The sequence below is a fragment of the Parus major genome, chromosome 1 (genome assembly GCF_001522545.3).
Source record: "Parus major isolate Abel chromosome 1, Parus_major1.1, whole genome shotgun sequence".
NCBI classification, from domain to species: domain Eukaryota; kingdom Metazoa; phylum Chordata; class Aves; order Passeriformes; family Paridae; genus Parus; species Parus major.
In genome coordinates this window covers 45,704,057-45,726,076 of record NC_031768.1, presented here as the reverse complement: position 1 = coordinate 45,726,076, position 22,020 = coordinate 45,704,057, and positions in this window count along the sequence as shown.

Below are 22,020 nucleotides of genomic sequence, written 5' to 3'. Positions count from 1 at the left end.
CCAACAATGTGGTAAACAGGTGGTTGCCTTTTTTGGTATTCTGCCATATGTTTTGAACAGAACACAAATAAAAAGGACACAAGGTAAATGGCAAAGAAATTAAACAATTACATCATATACCTCAGTTAGGAAATTCTTAGCAGACTATGTGTAGGAATATGAATTTAATCTTTCATTAAAATAGCCACAGTAACATCCTCCCCTCAAAATCTTTAATAACCATTCTAGTAAAATCTGTGGTAAAACTAAAAGTATTTAAAAAAAAACCCCAAACAATAAATCCCCCAGCAAAAAAAAAATTAATAGAAATAACAGAAGCATGGCTGATTAATCCAAATATTTAAATTATTTGAATATTTATACTTTTTAAAAAATAATTTATGTGACACATGATTAGGCCATTAATTAGTTTATTATAGTTTAAAATCCTCCATCATTACCATAAAAAAAACCCACTTTAAACCTAAAAATTGTGTAGATGATAAGGTGAATTCCATCTGTCTGAAGACAGAATATTAAGCACTCTAATCCTATTTTTTCTGTTATATTTAGGAGGTTTGATGCACTTGTTGGAATTAGATATAAGATCCAATAGTTTGTAGTCTCTTACATTATAGTATTGTATTCTTTATAACAGCTACTGTCTGATATGTTTCCTGACATTAAATTTGCGCAGCTGCAAAGAAAGATGTTCTTTGAAAACTTTGGTTAGGTCTCTGAGCCAATGCAGTTATGAATCAATTCAGTAGTCAAACAATTTATTAAAAAAAGGTAGTAAGAGGAAAGATTTTTCTTTTGTCTGTTTAGATTAAAGCCTGAGCATCTGTATGAATTTAGGCAACTTGATAAAATAATAATGTAGCAATGAACTTTTCAAAACCTTGCTCAGGTCTTTCTAAACCTGAAAGACTCCTATGCAGAAATATATTTCTGTATGTTTTCCAGAAATTCATGGCAACTTGTGACCGAAGCTGAACTGAAGTTTATTCTTAGACCAGCAATCTCTACAGATAAATTATGTAATGATCAGAATCGGAAATTATACACATTTTCAGAGTCTATACAGCAAACAACCTTCAGGTTGGTTCTTCTGGAATTGAGGCAGTCAGATGAAAAATCCATGTTTCCTCATGTGAGGAATTAATTGATAGTTTAATATGCATTACAGGTGAAGATGAAATTTTGGTCAAATTCCCTAATCCCTCTGTTTTAGCAGGAACTTGTATCTAGAGCTAGCAGACCTTGCAAAGACAGAAAATAAAATGGTCAAGGGATCAGCTTGACAACATGTGGATCACCATTTCACATTTTAAAAGCAAAGGGAAAGGATTTCTCCCTTCTCTCCAAAAATCTATTTATTAAGAGGTAAGCTGCTTATTGGAGAAAGACACTTTCCCATGTGCTGCATGTGGAGATAAAAATGAAAAAAAATGAAAAAAAGTCTTTAATTTTGAATGTAAACTCATGGAATCTAACTGGATGTCTGTGTGTTTTTGATTAAATGTGCAAAAGTGAGTTCTTGAATTTTCAAGGGGAAACCTGATACTTGCTAGCTGTCTCTGTTATGAACTTGTTGCAAATTTTGAAAACACTTAGTTTAAACAGAAGTGAATCCTCCATTCAGTAGAGACGGGAGGCAAAACCCCCAAAATTACAAAACTGAGAACATTTGTTTATGCAAATTGCCCATTTTGATTGTGAAAACCAGGGACTTGTTGTTTCACAACGAAAGTGCTGCAAAAAATAAGGAAATGTGGAAGAAAGAGGAGGGTGAGGCAAGAAGAAAGAAGTCCAGAAAGAGTAAAGGGAAGATCCTAGCTGTAGGAAAGCTCTCAAGATCAGAGAAGGTCCTGGAGATAGGAGAGAAGCATGGAGGCAAATGCCTGACCTTAGCTAGTGATTCCCAGTAACTACCAGCAGCTGCATAGTGGGAAGCAACAGAACTTTACTCCTGACATTCCCAGAGCAGCAAAGACGTTCCTGTAGGGAAGGAAAGCCAATATCTAGTGAACTAGTTTATGATCCCTAAAGCCTTTTTCAACATAAATGATTCTATGAGTCTATAAACTTAATATTGTGGGAAAGTGAGGGAGATGAAGCAGGATGAAGGTTCTAACTTCTTTTGTTTTATTTATTTTGTTTTATTTTCTATAATAAATTTGCTTGACAAAATAAGGGTTTGTTAACTCATGGCCTTCTGTCTCCAAATTACATTTTTTTTTATTTCTCTCTCTTCTTATAAATATTTTGGCAAACAAATCCCATAAATTTAGTATATCCCATAATTTAGTATAAAATACTAAACTGGAGAAGTGTAAGACCTCTATTAGTGTATAAAAAGTCCTCAAAACTAAGGCTTTCTCTGACTCTTTAAAATAATTTTATCTATCCTTTCCAAACTGGGCTGGAAACTTCTACTTTTGGGAACAATTGGTAAAAAAAAATTAAATATTTGTTTTCCTTCTGTCCCACTCCAAAGCAAGTAGATGAGAAATTATTCACTTCTAATTCTTACCTAAGCAGAAAACTTCTGTAAAATTCCTGAATCAGAGCAGGTCAACACTCCTGACTTTAAATTACATATTCCCATCTGTTCTCCAGGATACCACATCAGGAATGACAATAACTCACATGAACTCAATGCACAAGTAACCCCATAATGGACCAGCCCACTGTGATTTTCTGCAGACAATGAAATGTCTCATGTCTGACTTGCTGCTTACAATTTACAGACTAGAATTTATTTTTATTCCTTTCAGCACAGTGGATGATATAGGAAAATTACTTGCCTAAGGAGAAGTTATTACCCAAATTGTAGTAATTGAGTTAAATAAATACTATTGGGAACTTTCTCCCTCATCCACCATCACTCCTCTTCATAGAAAAATCTGTGAAGCATAACTCTGAGCATAATATTTTTAGAAAATTCCTTTTTATTATTTCTTTGTTGTTGCTGATGTCTTGCAATCAAATACTCAAATGTTTATTTGAGAATAGAACAAGTAATACACACACCAAGCACAGAACTTCACCACTCCTCTGACATAATTGCATGACAGAAAAAGATTTAACCTCTTCTTCTCAACTCTGATAATCATTAAAATGACACAAAGTATTCCTAGTATTCTTCTCCATCCCCCCACTCACAGTATTTTCTAGGGTTAAAACAGGTGTCTGCTGTCACTGTTGTTATTATAAAGGGTTTATTTTGACCAAAAGAGAAAAGGCATCAGTTGTAGTAATGCAGTTATCTCACAACTCCAGCAATGTAATTTCAGAGTTTTTTGAAAATACTGTCTTTTCTTGACACTTTTCAGAAGATTGCTGAGGAGAAATGCTCATTTACTAAAGTGACTGAAAAACACTGTCACTCCAAATCAACACAGCCATTTAATGAAAATGGGCTTTTCAGTAATATAATAGATGCTGCCAAAGCAGTGATCAAAGAGAGAAGGGGAATGAACTAAGGAACATGAGCTGTTAGGAACTTCATCTGTGTTTTGCTAAACTCTCTGCCAAAAGATGATATCTGCCCTGCTGAATAATTTCCTTTGCCAGCTTCAGCTACCTAAAAATGTCTTCACTCTTTTTTTCAAAGACCACATATTGGCTAATAAGCTGAAAGGTTTAGTTCTCATCATGTTAAAATGAGTCATTAATACGGAAGCATTTTTAAAGGTGCTTTCAGTGGAACTAGTGTTCAGATGTTGTCCAAAGAAAATCTTTTGGGTTTTGTCTCTTAATTTTTTCCTTCTGAAACTAGTGTTACATCTTCCAAGTCCATTAATTGAGATTTACTTTATGTTTCTAAAACAAATAGCTGGTTACACGTCTAACCTTTTCTTCTACAGTCTTTTATTTTAGGATGCTAGGCCTGGATGGTCTGACTGGGTGCTGCCTTGGAGGTAATTGGTGTGAGACAAAAAGGAGGGGCAAATGTGTGACCTGAAAAGTAAAAATTTTTAATAAGTAAAATATTAAATGCAGAATTTGAATAGCATACGGGCATGCACACAAAAGGTGAAGGTTGGGGGGTTACAGTAATTTATATAAACAAATGTAGGAGTGGAGTCTGAGGGAAAGGGATAAATAAAAACTGGGGATTAAGAATGTGTAAAATAATGCACCAAATCTTAACCAATGATAACAAAGAAACTGTAGACCTTTCTGGCAACATTTACATAAAACTAAACAGGAGGCAATGTGGGTAATACTTTACTCTCTGCAACTATAAGGGATTTTCCCATGGCCTTCAGTCAAGGATTTTACCGACCTCAACATTTTATGATAAGGTCCAATATTTCAATTTTTTTTTATCCTGATTGAAAATGAAAATCTGAAATATTCATTTATTTGATGAAGTAACTTTACATGATGGAACTCCATACCTTATGCTCCTACTGATACTAGATCATGGTAGAACCTTTAAAACTGTAACAAAACTATTGTGAATTAGAGAAACTGTAATAGGAGTCTGGTGATTCAACTAAAAAAAAATCCTCTTTTTGGGGTTAATCCAAGTGTTTTTCTCATTTAGAAATAAAATATTTTATTAACTTGCCCAGTTCTGTAATGAAAATTGTTTTACACGAGAACTAAAATGCTTTCTTTTACCTCTCAATCCATCATTTCTGCCAGTTACTTCTTTCTTTTCTCTCACTTGAGTACAATCCAAATTCAGGAATACTTCTGGCTGGCCAACACTGCATGCTTCAAAGAACAGTTCATCTACTAAATCTTCATTGGTCTTAAATACATAATGTTTATGTACTTCTAAAGGAAGTATTATATTCTAGGGCTGATGAAATTTCTCTTAAAAACAATCAGGGAGGCCTAAAATAGAAACAAAATACTCTAATCTGTTAATTAAAACATTATTTCTTCTTGACTTTGAAAAATGTAGTTCAGACTGCTTAATATTTAGATAGTCTCAGCAAACTGTTTTCACTCAATTTTGTACTTAAATCTTAGCATGTTAGTAGAATGGGTTGATTTTCACTTTGATAAATAGCAAATTTCTGAAAGGGAAAAGGTTTTTAAAAAGAGCCTGCTTTACTCTATACTTTTCTCCTGCTATTAGTGCAGGTATTTCCATTAACTCTGTTACACTATTGTGAAATCTAAGTGAAATAATAACATTGATTCATTTTGTTTAGAAGATAAGCAATATATTCAGAAGCTTAAAATATTTTTTTCTCCTGAAACACATACATGCCATTTATTTTTACCAGTGCCACAGCTAAATCAGTGATCAAAACCAATGATCAAATGATAGTTTTTGGAAAACTCTCAGTGGAGAGAGGATGAGAAAATATTCACAGTATTTTCCATCACATGCTGTCATTCTAACTTCCTAGAAAATCTGGTGCACACATACATAATTGATGCCCATCTTTGCAGGTGATAAAATCTCTTCTAACATCTTCAAGGTTGTGTGCATAATTGAAACTGAAGATACTGCTTAGCCAACATCATGGCAATCTTATCAGGAACAAGAGGCATCTATGAAGTGTAAGGAGAGGAATAAAAAAGGATTCTCAAGTTCTTAAAATAAGTTTTTTTCATCTCTGTGTCAAAAAATGTAAATGCTTCAGGCAGTATTATTATTCCTACTCAGAATTTTTCTAGGTTTCCTAGATGGAATTATTGCCCCTGTCACAAATACATTTGCAATCATGTTAACATCTTAAAAAAATCTCAGTATTTAGTTATGAAGAAAACAATGTCTCTTTTAAAAATGCAGTTCATTCTAAAGATGCTGAATCACAAATATCTTCTTCCCTCCATTAGTATTCCTGTCCCTTTTTCATTATTTTTCTGACCATTATTTGTAAAGATATTGTTGTTTCTTCATTTAAATCCCTACTTCCTCATCTAAATCACCTGTGCTACAACATCTACAAGTTTTGAATCTTTAAAAAAATGTTAAAAGTTATAAAACATAAATGACTCCTCAATATATATTAGATATTATCTGTTTTATGGCTTGTAATTTTCAGAGTTTGGATGAAGCTCATCCTCTTCCATTATTATCACAGCAGGATTCTATGAATATACAGTTTTGATTTTTGTCTGATTCTCCTTAATCTGTCTCCAGTTGCCCCTCACATCTTCCACTCTGTGATATAGTGTATATTGATAATCCTTAATAGTCAACACATCCCTTTTGCTTTCCATAATACCCTGAAACAGAACACTGAAAAGTAAATTAATTTCTGCCAGAAAAGTGCCATTGTTTTAAACCTGATCCAGTAGAAAAAACAGATGTTTTCAAAGTCCTTGCAATTTGTAGCTGGCCACTTTGTAGCTGACAATTTATGTCAGATTACACTTCCAGGTGGTTAAAATTAGGTCTATTGAAAACAGGAAATAAGTCAAGAAATATCCTTTTTTCCTAGACTTCCCTGAACCACTAATATAAAAAGATCGTCAGTTTTGAAAAAGTAACTTTGAAAGGAACGGTTCTGGTGAAGTCTTATATGACTGGTGTAGCCATGAGTGTATCATTGAATGGCCCCATACTTGCAAGGCAACAGCTGTTAAAAAGACTTTAATTCAGACTGCAAGAGTAAGGGCTTAGGATGCATCAAATCTTCTGTTCCCTTTGCTCCCCCTGAGCTGCCCCTGATGTCAGTTTCATGTTGGACTGATCCTGTGATATCTTGATGGATAAATTTTTTCAGTCTTCAAGCAGAAAAAAACCAGAATAATATTACAAAACCATTTGTTATCCATTTGTTTCTACATCACTAATGACCCAGGACATTAGTCAAATACACACAGTCCAACTGCTCATTTTACTACTTGGAACGGTGGTTGGAGTTCAGTGCCATAGCTGCTATATTGGCTTGTCAGCCTTAGATGCAATCCGTTTTTCTTGTGAGTTACAGATTAGCTGATTAAAGCTGACACAGCATGAAGGCAACAACTAATCCTTTAATAAACAGACAAATTAAAAAAAAAAAAAATATTGTGAATATTCTGATTCATTATTTCTGCTTGCTTCCTCACTTGGGGTTTCAAATTTCATTCTTCACCTTTTGGTGAATATTTCTTGCTCTGTAATTTATGTTTACTCTGTGAATTTGTCAATTTGCTGTGAACTTCAGTGGACTTGACCATCATTAGTTGTTCTTGCAGGGCTTTTTTCTTCACAACAGAAGTTTTCTATATTTCTCTGTTTATGTATTAGAGTTAGGGCTCTGACAGCAAGGCTGGGGGGCACTACTGCAAAAGCAGGAGTATCTGTGCTCTTGGTATCTGTATCTTCTTTAAATCAGTGGATATGAATAAAATGAAAGTGAATTAAAATCCTCAGGGAATTAGAATAGCCAGAATGACAAGCACTGAGATACCTAAACCCAGGAAACAAGAAAACACCAGAGGCTAATGGCAAAGAATCTCCTCCTCAAATGAGCAGATATTCAATTGAAAATTGCAAAGACAGAATGCTACAAGGAGAGAATTTGAATTACACCATCGTAAACAGGGAAGGGTCAAAATAATATCTTGTAGCAAGATCACAATTTCTCTTTCATAGTTTCACTTAGATTATAGATTCTAATTAAGACGAAATGTTTAGATTGGTATTTCTTTAAGTTTAAACACTACAGGTTTTTACTTTGAAATCTGTACATGACATTTAAAATTTAAAATTTTTCATTAAAGAACCATTTTAAAACTCAATTTTAATAAAATAGAAACCTTATTTAAAAAGTCTGGGATGAAAATAAGCCTCCAGAATTTTCCAAGTTTACAATTCTGTAAGAGGATTAGTATTTATTTCTTGCCTTTTTTATTTTTTAAATTTTTTCAAACAACACCTTTGCTACTTTAAGGCTTTATTCAGCAGTGAAGGATAATTACAAAAATTGCTACTACTTTAGTAAGTTAAAAAGACCAGTGTATTAATGAGTTCATTTAAACATTCAGTAGGGTTTCTAGAGAATTTTCAGTCAAAACTATTATGCAAATTGGCATCCATTATTTGCTGTATTTTTGCTTACTTTTCCGTTTTGTAACAATTATTTCCTCTGCCAAACATGTCAACACTGAAATCTGGAGATCTTTTTTTTAATCTCTCCACAAACAAAAGCAGAAGGAAAGTAACGGTTTCCTAACATTCCCAGGTGCTAGGAGGGAGTGTTCAGTGGGAAGAGTTGTTTGTTCATTTATGTGGGTGGATTAAGGGAGAATGAAAAACAAGGAGTCTCAGTGTGATCCTTCTATACTGCATTTTAAAATTAATGGTACCTACAAATTTTAAGGAGGAGACTTAAGGAAATTCAAAGCAGAACAATAAATGTGTATGTATGTATGTACAAATACATACATAGAAATTCATATACATAACCACACTTGTGATCACACAGACAGATTCATAGTATAATAAACCTGCTCCTCTGCTGCCTGAGCTTGTTTGACAGGTATCAATCAGTTTTAAAATACTGAGTTTAGTTAAAAGAAGAAGTTCCATTGACCTGATCCAGGTCTCATAACTGGATAATGCAGGAAGCTCTGAGAACTTTATGTGACCTGTAATGAAGTTTATATCAGGATAAGACACAGATTTACTCTATAACTCTATTTCTGAATGCAATCTGCATTTGTTTTTGAAATAATATGCTCCTCTTAGAAGAAAATTCATAGTGTTAGCATAAGGATTATGAAGTTTCAGAAAAATTATAATTTCTCTGAAATACTCTGAGTACTAAGGTGGCCAAAGGCATGAAGGTCACAAGCAATATAGAATAAATATTTTCAAAATTTTTTAATCATTATTCCATTTATTACTATTTCTTACTTAATTTTTATTTTTTAAGAGAAAAATGAATGTATTCTGAACAAATAATATGCTCAGGGATTCTCATCAATCTTGGTGTCTTTAATATTTTAGAAATTAATTTTCTGGGGTTTTTTAATTTTTTTACTTTTAATGGTAAGAAAGTATTTTTAGTTCAGGTTTAATTACTGACTTTTAAGCATGACTTTTATTTTCTTTCTCTTCTGATTAGCATTCATTTCACTCAAATTGTGAACTTCAGCCCAAAAACACTAACTTCCCTCATATCACTATATAATCATTTGCAAAAGACAGGAAAGTCCACTAGGTAACTCAGAACAAGAGAGTAATTTTAGATTTATTTTTTTTTTTTTTATTACATCTGACTCTTTTCAAGTCCTATGGAGACAGTTCTATGAAGTCATCTTATATAGGATAAAATTAGCTTTTGTGAATCCATCTTTCATGTCTGCTCTCTTGGCTTCACCTGTGGTTTTTGTCTTTTTTCTGTTCCTTTTTCCTGGGAGTTCTCTTCTACAGTAGGTCAGGTTAAATTCCACCTGTTCTTTAAAAGCCATCAGAAACTTTCAGTATCCTCCTATGCTACTCAAAACTTAAAATCAAGGAGAGCCAAAAAAGTACTTCAAATAGCTCTTCTCTTTCTGTCTCTACTTGCAGAGATGTGGGAGAACTGAAGTTGTTTTCTGCTTCTCTGGTATCTTATAACCAGAGGAAGGAACATAAGGAATGTATTTTTTTTTCTTAAAAATAATCAATCTTTTTTTGAGAACATAGAAGGTCAGTGTCTGTCAGCGTTATTTTTACTGATATGGTGAGAAATATCAGATTTCTAGCTTAAACATAATTATATTCTTAGCAGGTAACTTGGTGTGAACCTCTCTCCTTTGATTCTGGGTCTCCTAAATCATTAACCTTTACAACTGTCCTCTGGAGTTCTGTACAGAGTACTTGACATTGCCCATATATTTTGACTTGTGTCACAAATGAATGATTTGGTTGGCTTAAAGAATCAGTATGAGAGGTATTAGCAAAAGTGGTTTTAAAATGATGTTGAGTGCATCCATCAAAACTTGCCTGATCTCAAAAATGTCATAGAAAAATATTCTACCTTTGTGGAGCGGGAGAAAAGGGGAATTAAAATCACCATTGTATTTCTGAGTATTTTTCTAATTTTTTCTTCCACTTGGACCCAATCATTGACCTGGAGTCCAGCCTGTGCAGACCGACTGGGCTTGTGGTCAGACTGCTCAAGCTTAACCCTTCTTAAGCAGCCAGCCTACACCGACAGCACTTGGCCTTGAGTCTCCTTGAATCTTCTGTGGCTCTAAAAATATGTTTGTTTTTCTATTTCACAGCATCTAAAATATGATTGTGTCACCATAGTGGTGACTGTAAGAGCAGTGTTTCTCTAACTTCAGAAGACCAGTATGACAACACATGGGGGAGATTTGGGGTTCAAAGCCTGCTGTTACTGTGCACAACAGCTTAGAAGGTTGGATGGGGCGAAGTCCCAGCTACAGCTCATCTAAATCTCACAATGGGAGATGCCTGCATGTAGGCCACTCACAGAACCAAGAACGTATTTCAAAGGGAAAATGCTGACTGACTTCAAAGCAGTAAATTTGCAGCATAAATGCAGCATTTATGCAGCATAAATGGTGAGGCTACCAAGACCCAGGGATGAACTAGGGAGCTATTAATCAACAGTGTGAAATACCTACTGAGAAAGAGGAAAACACTTGTAGTATACAGTAAGAAAGATAAAAGATATAAAGAGAGCAACAGATCTTTACTCCTGATCGGTTTCAAAAACAAAAGAACATTTTAAAGAAATTACACAAAACTAAATGTTAAACAGTATTCTTTAAAATTCTTAATTTAATTCAATGTGATTTATCATGCATTAGACTGAAAAACTTTAAGAACTATTATTTATTTTTTTAAGAGACATTTGTGGTAGACAAACATGTTTAAGTCTGATCCCAGAAGTATGTCATGTGAATTTCACTCCAGAATATTAGGAAGCTGTGCTGTTCAGCCTGTCCATTTTTAATGGCCATTACTCATTTTGAGTTCATATTTTACAAATTATGTTGATGCTTCTATTTCTTGAAATTAGAAGTTTTAAATAAATAGTTTGTTTCTGCATAATAAAAGGGAATGTAATACAAACCTTTGATTTTGATCCAGAATGGTTATATGTATTAACTGTAATTAGTAATTAATTATTAATTATTGTACAATAACTGTTGTCCAAACAGTAATTGGATTTCAGCAAAGCATTTGATACTCTCTCACAGGATCATTCTGGACAATATATACAGAATTCATCATGTGATGGGTGAGAAAATGGCTCATGGGTTGGGCACAAAGGGCTACAGAGCGTTACAAAGGTTGACAGCAGAGTGGTGACCTGTCACTAGTGAAGTTCCACAGGGCTCCATCCTCATTCTGTGCTCTTCAACATCTTCATAAATAACTTGGACACAAGACTGGAACGGATACCAAGCAAGTTTGCAGATGATACAAAACTGGGAGGAACTGTTGACTCCCTCAAAGGCAAGAAGACCCTTCAAAGAGACATCGACAGATTAGAGAACTGAGAACAATCATGTGGAATTCAACAAGGACAAGTGCTGAATTCTGCACCTGGACTGGGGCACCCCTGGTTGTGTGTACAGACAAAGGAATGAGAGGATAGAAAGCATTGCCACAACAAGGACCTCAGGTCCTGGTCCATGGCAAGTTGAACATGAGCCAGCAGTGCCCTGGCAGCCAGGAGGGCCAGCTCTGTCCTGGGGGGGCATGAGGGTCAGCATGGCCAGCCGGGCAAGGGAGGGGATTGTCCTGCTCTGCTCTGAGCTGGGGCAGCCTCACCTCCATTGCTGTTCTGGGCACCACAACGTAAGGTATCAAGTGATTAGAGAGTGTCCAAAGGACGGCAACAAAGATGGGGAAGGGTCTGGGGGGTAAGCCTTATGAAGAGATCTGAGGTCACTTGGTTTCTTCAGCCTGGAAAAGAGGAGACTTGAGAGGAGAATTCATGCAACTACAACTCCCTTATGAGGTGAAGAGGAGGGACAGACTTCTGACACCACTTCTCTGTGGTGCCCAGTGACAGGACTCAAGGGAATGGCCTGAAATTGCATCGAGGGAGGTTTAGGTTGAATATTAGAAAAGGTTCTTCACCCAGAGGGTTGCCGGATGCTGGAACAGGCTCCCCAGTGATGTTACACCTCACAACACTAAGTTGACAGAGGTCAAGAAGCATTTGGACAGTGCCCTTGGGCACATGATGTGGGGATGGTGCAGTGCAGGGACAGGAGTTACACTTGATGATCCTCATGGGTCCCTTCCAACTCAGCATATTCTGTGATTCTGTAATAATTTTACAGACCCACTGTTTAGTGCATACAGTACTGCCACCTTTTGGTTGTAATTCTCACTGCTACATATTGATAGTTGCATTGCAAACATTCTGTCTCTAAAATTTCATCTCAGTCGAAACTTAAATATGCGAGATAAAATATATAATTTTAGTAAATTGTATTAACTTCTATGACAGTCTTCCAGGATTTTTAGAGCAAGATATTCAAATTTATCTAAATCTACTTGTGTTATATACCATTACATTTCTAAGTTAGCCAAAGTCTATGGGTAAGTCATGGGCCTACAAATTTAATGATTTGACTTCCCAAAAGGTCATTTACTCAATATATGTTTTAAAACTCATGACATCAGCTGATGCATTTTCTTTCACTCCATTTGAAAAACTAGACCTTAGGGGACAGTAGATCTTGTAAACTACCTACACCTTACCTGCACCTTCTAGAGATCTATCAGAACCCTAGAGCAATCACACATTTTTCAGACTCCTGCTTTCTGGCAGGGTTTAGAGCTCACTGCAAACTTTCACATTTAAATACCTATGGTGTAACTTGGGACCCATTATCTTCAAAGATGTGTTCAGGTAAGAATATTCACCCAAAATAAATCTGGGTGAAGGAAATAAAAGAGTAAGTGAAAACTTTTAGGGTTTAATACATGAATTTGTATCCTTCACAGTTGATGCAATTCTAAAAGAAGGCAAGCATTACTGTCAAGTCTTAGAAGTTACTGAAATTATGTAGTCCATGCACATCTACATGTAGATGTCTACATATAAACTGCGTATCTAAGCTCCTGTTACAGCCAATGCAAACCTTGAATATGATTCACTTGCCCAAACCGTAGGAAATAGATACATATATATGTGTGTATATATATATATATATATATATATATATATATATGACAGAAGATGTTGGAAACAATCATGCTTTCTATAAGGTCAGATGAAGTTCAAACAATATATGTGTGTTAAGACATCTCAAATGCCACTGAGCATTTATGTTCAGTCTTGTCCTTGTATTATAGGTAATTTAAATGCCAAAGTGCAGGTGTCTACTTCTGTACTTCCCTCATTCCAGACTGCCTCTTGAATTTAAAGTCTGTTCTTACCACTGACCTCAATACATATATGTAGATCCAAATGTTAATTAGAAGGGTTTTTGGGAAAAAAAAGCTCATACTTTGCCTTCTTAGAATCTCAGAAGTGTAATGAAGATACAAGCAGCCGTTGCTAACTCAATTGCATCAATACAAGAGTATATGAAGGGAGGCCTTACTCTTAAAAGACTTCAATAAACAATACCAACACAATCAGTCCTGAGTAACAGAAGGAAGACTCACTAATAGACAAAATCCTTTCAATTCCTCACCATTTTCTTTAGTTTTACAGTCATCCAATGTTCCTCTGAGTCCAGAGGGAAAAAGCTCCTGGGTTCAAGCAAAATAAAATTGTATGGACTTACGGTGGAGTCACACAAGTACCCCACAGTCACAGCCAGAAATGTGGTGCCTGTGGCCCTCACAGCCCAGGAGATGACTTTGGGATCCCTGTGTGGGTTCAAAGAAAGACAAAAATTCTGTATAGCCATAGGTAGCATTGAAAAAGAGACCAAAATGGGAAAAGCAATGTGTAAGCTAACACTCAAAACTACTACTTCTTTGACTGGAAGTCCATTATAACCATCATGAGGTGTTGCATATAAAGGAACTATAAATCAAAAAAGCAGTGTAACATAAGGAAATAATGATTCAGGATAATTGTCTCTCCAGAGTAATCTGCAAAAAAAGTGCTATGAATTAATAACCAGTTCATCCAAAAATAAAACATGTTATTTAAATTTAAGGACCTATTTGAGAATCTTGCAATACCACAGACAGAATATATATTTCAACTAAACACACTAATTTATTTGGGTACTTCATCCAAGTACAGTACTTTTATTAAATGATTAGTACTGTATTTTAATATAATTTCTTCAGAGTTGTTATACTTCAGACTTTTACCATTGTATTTAATTTATTCTGTGTATCTGTGTGTTGAAATCCTTGATGATCTTACAGAAAAGATAGATCGGCAGTTTTAATACCATTTTTCTTCACAAGACATTTTTCTGGTTTCAAAAAGCTGTAGAGAATACTACTTACAACATGACCTTTACCACCTAAAGAAGTTAAAGTTATAATGAGGTTTCCCAAGCTATTTGCAGGAAGTGTTATGAACTTGATGTGATATATACACCTGAATTTTACTGACATCATGCTATTTGGGATTCTGAGATGACATTTTAAGACAAATCTTTTCTCATGACCTTCTTAGTTACTAAAAGTTTAATTCCATTTTTATTTCTATGTAGAATTTACAGTGCACCAAGTAATACTTGATAATTAAAAAACCATTTGACTCCGACTGTCTTCAGGATTGGGTACCACAACTTAAAATGTCTTCTGAATTTTTTTCTTTGCTTGAACTGGCCTTTTCAATAGATTGGATTGGGCTGCTCCACTCAATAATTCTTGCTGAGGAAGGGAAAATTAGGTCTTGTGTCAGAGTTATGGCCTTAATAATATTTAAAACAGCCGTTTTGCTCTCCTAGGGAGTAAAATCCCTTAACACAATTCCCTCCTCCCCAAAGGGGCTGTCACATGATGATGTGTTGTGCTGTCTCCCTGCTGCCTGTAGAAAAAGATCTTGAAGTCATGACAGGTTCTTATGACTGGCACTTGCAGAAAGTGTCCTTTGACATGGGGAAGATATTTTGTTATTTTTTTCTGACTGTATAATCATTCCCGCAGTGTTGCCTGTGTAATAAAAGTGCCTTCAAAAGATCTGCCCCATTATACTTTTCTCACAGAAAGATCAATCGGCTATGAACAAATAAGCACAGAAAAATAATAAAGCACAGAGAAACGAATCTCCAAGAAAATTCTTCCTGTTTTAATTGGTCAACCTACTATAAAATTCTTTGTGATCTATTTCAGGTCTGTTAACTCCAACTAATAGATATTCAACCCTTACAGAGATTCGTTGGTGGATTATTCTAAAAATTAATAAATAAGATGAAAAAAGGGTCTGTTTTTAATTTTCAGATTTAATTTTAACACACATTTAACAAAATACCTGAGGAGGCCAAAGGAAAGAAAAACCGATATCTATATTGTTTAGACTACAATACTGAATATGTTTAATACAGTACTGATATGGTTTAATTTTTTTTTATTTAATCAGCAAATCCTGGTGAAATTCTTGAAGGAAAACCAATCACAACTGAAACAAGAATCAGTTCTGCAGAAAAGCAATGAATCTACTTCAGGAAGACTGTCTATTTCATTTAGAAACTTCTGTTTTGGAGAAATAGAGAGGGATGCTTGGTTAGTAAGGAAAAAAAGCCTCTCAAAAACTGAAGACTGCATAACTGGGCAGCTTTTATGCATGACCCACTTCTGGTTACCTATTCACAGTTTGCAAAATTCAGAAAAGAACATATGCTTCAGTTGCAAGTAAGCATGGGAAAATCTGATATTTTAATAAAAAAAGAGAAAAAGTAAGATTCAAAAATTCTTTTCTTCCAAATAGTGTAAATTTGATTAGCTGCCATTAATTTCAATTGAAATTTCAATACTTTGATCAATAGAAAGACATAGAATCTTTGAAACAATGAATATATAATATTGTCTACTGAAAATACTATTGAGTAACACCACTAGTAGATGTATTGATCAAACATGAATTATTTCACTAGGCAGTGATATTCATCATCCTTAAATTTTGTGGGATTTTTTAATTCTTTCATGCAAAATTCATGTCAGCACATCAGACTATTTCTAATTTTATAAAAAATATTGTTTTAAAGACATTTGTATTTCAGTCTTCCAATTTATGAAGAAGGTACAGTTATTTTATCTGTAGCTATATATCTATTTGTACCATCTATATTTATCTCCATCTATATCTCCATAAATATATATATAAAATTAATTTAAATAAAAATATAATTATTAGTATTTGATTTTGTGAGTTTTGGAACTAAATCAGTTTGAAAATACTCAAACAACCTGAGATTTTTTGACTGCCTCTAATTTCTTCCAAATACCAGTCTTTCACTAAAATCCACTGTACAACTCAGCAGAACTGTTACATTTTGTTTGTGTAAGACCTGGAATACATAAATAAGACTTGCAGTGAAGAACAAGGTTATTTGACAGAAAATTATAAAAAACTATCACAGCAGCTTCCTGAACAATTGTTTTTTGGCCTGCTAACTTACTTGATAAACTGCGGGAAAATATAGACATTAACAACATTGTATGCTGTTATTTATGTACAAATTATTTTAGGATTAAATCCTTTGTTATGAAAACCTACCAGCTTTTCTTTTGTGTGTATGTAAGTAGAAAGTACTCATAAATAATTTTATAAAGAGCAGGGGTAAGGTACTGAAAGACTTGATGGGCAGTGATTTTAAAAAAGTCTTATCACTATGAGTTGCTTTCTCTCACAGCTGGCTCTTCCACTCTTCCACTTCTATTACTATCTTAAGGAAAAATCATCTTATCTACCTGCTATTCTCATAGGCTGCTGGCTGTCCTACTCCTGCTCAGTGTCCCACTTTTCTATTTATAGGCTTGGAAATTTTTCTTTCTCTTTCATGCTCTCCCAATTTATTGCACCTGTCCTCTGTACAGGAGCAGACTCCCAAGTATGTGCACAGAAGGGCATATGTACATTACTTTATGGGTTGGAGCTTAGATCTGTACAGATCTGGGGATCAAACAGAGGAGTGAACCTGAACTGCAGTCGAGTATTTGCAGGTGAAAACCAAATAGACTGACTTTTCTGCAGAAAGAAGGATTCTTCTCCTCTCCTATGTTTTGATTCATTGCCTTTACTGTCTATGAGGTGCTCCCATAGGAAATAATAATACAAAAAAGGCCAAAAAAAGCAAACAAAAAAATACCACCCACAATACAAAACAAAAGAAAACAAAAGAAAACAAAACACTAAAACAAACCCATCCAAGTCTAATCTTTTCAACTTTTATTAAGTGCACGGGGATGTAAGTTGCATTACCCACTTATCTGTGTAAAAGCCTGGCCATGTGATTGGAAGATGTGTCCCTGTCCTCTTCCCCTCAAATCCAGACATTCATTCCCATTGCCCTGGTGACTTTGCCCCATGAACTAGCTCAATGTGAGTGCAGATGTGCTACTGCAATACAGGGAGAAAGGGAGGCTAGGACAATCCTTGTGATTTGAAAATACCCATAAGATGCCTTTTCTTGTACTGTCAATCCTGAGTTATATTTTAGGAATGGGTAACATGATCTCATTTTCTGATGGCTCACCTTACTCAAATTTCAATTTGCAAAGTCATTGTCCCTATCTACAGGTACTGTGATTCCTTAGCCTCAAATGAAGATGAGTATCCCACATGGCTCTGGCTTCGGGGACTATTTAAGCTTTTACTGTTTAGATTTCTATGGACATCTGATCCAATAGTGAAGGGATGATTTGGTTTTCCCCTCACAAATTTTATAGTAATGTTCTTTTCCCACCAGGTATATTGGAATTTTATACCATATTTAATATATATTTTGGTCCCATACATGCATCAATAATTTAGCACTATTTTTTTAATGTTTTAAAGCCCTACTTTTATTTCTTATCTTTGAAGAGATTGAAGATACTTATAGGGATAACAGAGACTATTTAGTTTTCCAGAATACATAACAAATTAATTTAAGACACAAAGATCTACAATTAAAGGAAATCTATGGTGTTGCTGTTAATTTTGGTATGAAATAACTTAAGATATTAAATTCCTACAATTTAATATATTTATGAGGACTAAGTTAGCAAAAGCTGAGGCTATTTCTTCTGTTTCTCTTGAGATTGTCTCCAAGTTTGATAAAATTTATGGCACACTTGCTTTTTTGGACTAACAGATGTTCTTTCTTGGTTGAACCACAAAAGACTATGCAGAGGTAGTATCTCCTGGTATCCTCATATCCATTGGCTGGTCACAAGATTAGGATTGATCAACAGAAATAAATTATCCAGAGGAAATTAGTAAATACAGAAAAACTATATTTTTGGATATTGTGATATATTTTTGGATTTTTGGATATTTCTAGGGATTTTATATATGTATTATAATGCTAGTGCACTGGAAGTTTAAATACTTCTGTTATACAAATGAAATGTTCTTGCCAATATTTTTGACAATGAAATAGAATAATTCAAAAGGTAGCAACATTTTGCTATGGGTATCTGTGAGCATTTTGAAATCAAGCTCAGAGTGGGAAAAAAAGCCCCTCAGACCAAACCAAACCCAGACTCAAAAACACAGTGTCATGTGACAATAGTTTAAAGAATATTCTGATTTTTTAAAAGAATTTCAAATTATTTTATGAAAAAATCCAAACCATGTTAAATTAAATTAGCAAATGAACACATAATAATGTTTTCTAACTTGTTTTATTATTAGAGAAAAAAATTTTCTAGTTTCTCTCAGGAGCATTTGAGTTAGGATCAAAAAACAGACTGGATAGAGGAAAAATAAAAAAGGCATTGATAAGGCTTACTTGCATCTATGTAATGGCTCCTACAGAGTGATTTAGAAGTGGTTAAATTCAATCAGAATTTGCAAATATTTTTCAAGGACCATGTATAAGGTACTTTTTCCCACTCCTCAAGCCTTAATGTAAATCAAATATCTTCTTGATGATAAATCCTAGAATTAAATAAGGTTTTTCCACAGAGGTTTTTTGTACCTGTACAAAGTAAGTTTTTTTATTTCTCTTCTCATATCCTACCCCTTCTTGGGTTTTTTCATGTTCTAATAATGATTATTACTGAGTTTTCTTAGGTAACACCATCATTCTAGTAACATCATCCTACCTATTTTTAATTCATGGGTATTTTATTGAACTATAAAGAAACACACTGAAAAGAAAATGAAACAGAATAATTTTCATTTTTAAGCTAATAGGCAAAAAATCTGAATGTACAGTGAAAGTTGTGCCAAATGCATGACTTATGCACACAAATAACAATAAAAATATACACACTGAAAAGCCTAAATACCAGGCTCTGTGGAAAGCCATAGAACTCAGAAAAAGTCAGAAACAAAAAAAACCCAAAAAAACAAACCTCCAAAAACCAAAAACTGATAGGCTTTTCTTAAACATCCTTACTTATTCCACCCTTTAAAAGAGAGTATGTCTCATAAATTATTTACCTAGAAAAGATTCCTTTTGGAATTCCTTGTGGAAATGGATGGTAATACACTATTTCTTTGGGCACTACTGGCCACTTTTCCTTATTGTATTTCTCTAAGAGGATCTCCAGAGGTTATTACCATCCCTCTCTAAAAAAACAAACCAGAAAAAGTCAACTCCAAATGCTAGTGGGGTTAATATAAGGCTTTCTATAATTGGCAGGAAATTTGCAGCCTCTCCTTTTTTTCATCTTTTGTCTCTAAAAGAACAACTGAGAAAAAATATTTAAGAGCAAGCAGATAATGCAGTTAGCAACTTTTCAGAAATGGAAAGGGCTGGACAGATTTCTCCTAGATGACTAGATATTTTTGGCAGTTGTGTGTACTCCTTTCACCTTTATTTTGATGCATTCCTTCCTAATGACAGAAAGCTTTGGAAAGGAAATTATATGATAAAGTAAATTATATTTGCCAAGAGCATATGATAAGCTAGAAAATAACAGCAGTCTTTATGGGTACTGTGGTTTTATCTTCAAGAACTTGGAAGAAAAGAAAGAAATTCACTAGAAGGGACAGTTATTCATTACCAAAATCCTTCCTGTGCTCCAGATATTGCCAGAAAACTGAGATGAGTTTTGCATTCACAAATGAAACACGACACAATCTTGTTTTGCATGGGCTTGCTTTCTGTAATGAAAGTTTTACACAGCTTGGCTTCATGAAGTAAAATGTTGATTGAAAATATTTGTGACAGTTGTGGGTAGTTAACAAAGTTGCTATTACAGTACTTCAATAAAATGTTGCCACTTTAAATTCTAGGGACTAAAGTGGTTGGAGTAAACAGCAGCATTTTAGACACTATACTATGTGTGAGCTCACATTCCATTAAATGAGTCACTTCTGACTGACACCCCATTTGCTCAGTGGAAACAGTGAAGTTATTTACTGGATGGAAAAAATGAAGGCAAACATGAATTTACATTCCTATATTTTGTGATGGCAAAAAATCTGGCTTGCTTGTCAGAATTTGCAGAGAAATGAAAAAGCCATTTAATATTTGTTAAGCCTACGGAAAAAGTATTGATTAAGAGGAGAAACTATAGTCTGAGTGAACACAAATATTGTTACAGCAAGTTTTATGACATTTATGAGTGTCAATGGGTATTAAAACTCTAGATTATGAGAGGTAGTATATCTTAAAACACAGCCATGTCAGAGCTTTTTCTTTATTTGTTACAGTTATTACTTTCTCAGGGTACTTGAAGTTATGCTTACAATGGATCAAATCAAATAAAAAATAAAAAAAATAATATTTCAATACAATAAATTCACATTTATAGAATTCTTTTCATGGGCTTTGCACTCTTTACTTCTTTAGCTTTCTTACATTAGATCAACAACTTTGCAGATTTTCTTGCCTTTAGATATATATTAGAGATTTAGCTGACTAGCTAAAGAGTTGATCAAATGATGCTGTATATTTTCTAAGGACTTCTACACTAAGAACATATTAAGAAGGTATCCATAATTCAATCACGTACATTGTATAGGAGCTGAAAAGTTAAATAAGAGTCTGATCTATTCCAGGAACCTTGTATCTCCAAGAGACAGGAATTCTATAGGAAAGAAAACTTGCTTTTATCTCTCTGTCTTCTTCCATTTACCTTTTTTCCTTTCGGTTGAAAGAACTACAGAAGTTCTTAAAGGGAACTAAAGAATAAAGCATACAGCTGTGTACTGGACAAGGTTAAAAATCTGCCTGGGGTGCAGTTAAAAGCAGTTTAATATCCTTGTAGGTTAAATGTGCATAAATAATCTGACGGTTACAGGCTGTGCCACAAAGTATCCTAGAGGTAGACCGGGGGATAATGGCTTGGAATCTGTGCCTTGCTGTCACGGAGCATGCACCAGTAGCAGAAAAATCTTGTAAGACCGATGCTCACACAAAAGATTATAAAGTGTGTCAGGTGAAAAATGTGAATCAAAAAACAGAGTCCAAGAAGATTGGTCCAAGCTAATCTGAGAATAAACAAATGAATAAAGTTCATTTAAATCTACTGAATCTGAAATCAGAAGCTATGTTGTGTTTCATACATCTGTAATATGAAAATTGAAGTTCTGAGTTATAATTTTTTCACATATATATCTGATAACTCAAAGTGAGGATTCAGAGACATTTGGACTATGAAGTGTGTAGTAAAGGAGTCATATATTTTTCAAGTTAATGAAAGACAATTCCAGGTAGTGATTAATTCCTTTTAAAGCATATAAATAATGTTCATTACCCCCAGGGTATAGCTACACTGATTATTAACAACTATTAAAATGTGATTTATGCCCGGATTCTTACTTTCTTTTGTTGAATTTAAACAAATGTAAATCCCACTCTTAGTACTTTTTCTTCCCCATTCTTCTGTAAAATATTTGAGTTTGTAAAGACAATTAAAGGGTTTTTGTATTTTTTTCAAATTTAATATTTACTTTTCCATCTCTTCATAGGAAATAACATGAATTGTAAGGTCTAACACTGGAAACACCCAGATATTTTTACATTACAAAGAGTGGAGTGTCCTTCTGCAAGCCACTGCATTTATCTACTTTTATAGTGCTT